Here is a 1,189-nt window from a genome sequence, read left to right as displayed (position 1 = left end):
ATAACACTCGAAATGTATATAAGAAATACTCAAGTTAATAAAAAAAAGAAAAAAAAAGAACTCTAAAAGCATTCTGTGCTATATTTTGCCACCCAAAACAGAGATCCAAACTATGTGTGATATATATTCATATATATGTATATGAAAAATCTATATGATTGCAAGAAAAGATCACTCAGAATTACACTTGCACAGCTCTAATCCTGGACTGTGTTGTAACATCTCTCCATTTTTTTATTTTTCAGTAGTAAGATATCCATTGTACTTTTGATTTAACCTGTTGGATCTAAACTCAATTGGGGTTTGATGCACGTCTAAAGGATTATTAAATCCATGAAAGCATTGTGTGTAATACTGTCACCAAAAAAGACCCAAACTAAGGCTGGTACTGTTAGAAACATAATTATATTAATGAGAAAAAATATAAATAACAGCATGAGAATAGATTCATGTGATTAGTGGTTCTGATGTCTGGAAAAATAAGCCCAATGCTTGCCTTCTAATAGGAATACAAATAGAAAGAGAATACTATCCCAAGGAAGAACTAAAGGCAGATCATTCTTCACATATATGATAGAGTCTATTACATTTCCATGGTCCATCCATAATCAGAGACTCATTTGTAAAATAACTTCTCCCTCAAAGCATATAGCCTAATTTGTCCCCAGGTGGGCAGACTTGACTTCTCATAATATGGTCGATATCTCCTTTTCCCCTTTAGCTGGAAGTTTCCTCAATTTCTACTGATGTTCACTGTCAACCTGCCTGCCATAGATGTCCTCAATATTTGAGGGCTAAAAGAATCTAAGTAGTGGGTGGGTGGGGTAGCTCCTTCATAGAAGCAGGGGCAGGGGAATAGGATGGGTATTTGAGGATGGAAAACCAGAAAGAAGATAACATTTGAAATGTAAATAAATAACCAATAAATTTTTTTTAAAAAATAAATTCATTGTACATGAGAAAACCCATTAGATCACCAGCTGGTTTGGATTTTCTATCCTTCAGTTTAATCTGAAAATGAAAACTGAATGTCCATACAGTTATGGAAGACTCTTAAAACCAATCATTTGTTTAAATTACAATGATATAGAAAGAATCAATTCCATGTAAATATTGCCATCACTTCCTTCCTTCAATTACTGATTAAGCAAGAAGAGTAAAGTAAGAAGTTAATGTTTTATGATCCACA

The sequence above is a fragment of the Rattus rattus genome, chromosome 2 (assembly GCF_011064425.1).
Source record: "Rattus rattus isolate New Zealand chromosome 2, Rrattus_CSIRO_v1, whole genome shotgun sequence".
NCBI lineage: Eukaryota > Metazoa > Chordata > Mammalia > Rodentia > Muridae > Rattus > Rattus rattus.
The sequence above is the reverse complement of the archived record's forward strand: the minus strand, read 5'-3'. Positions refer to the sequence as shown.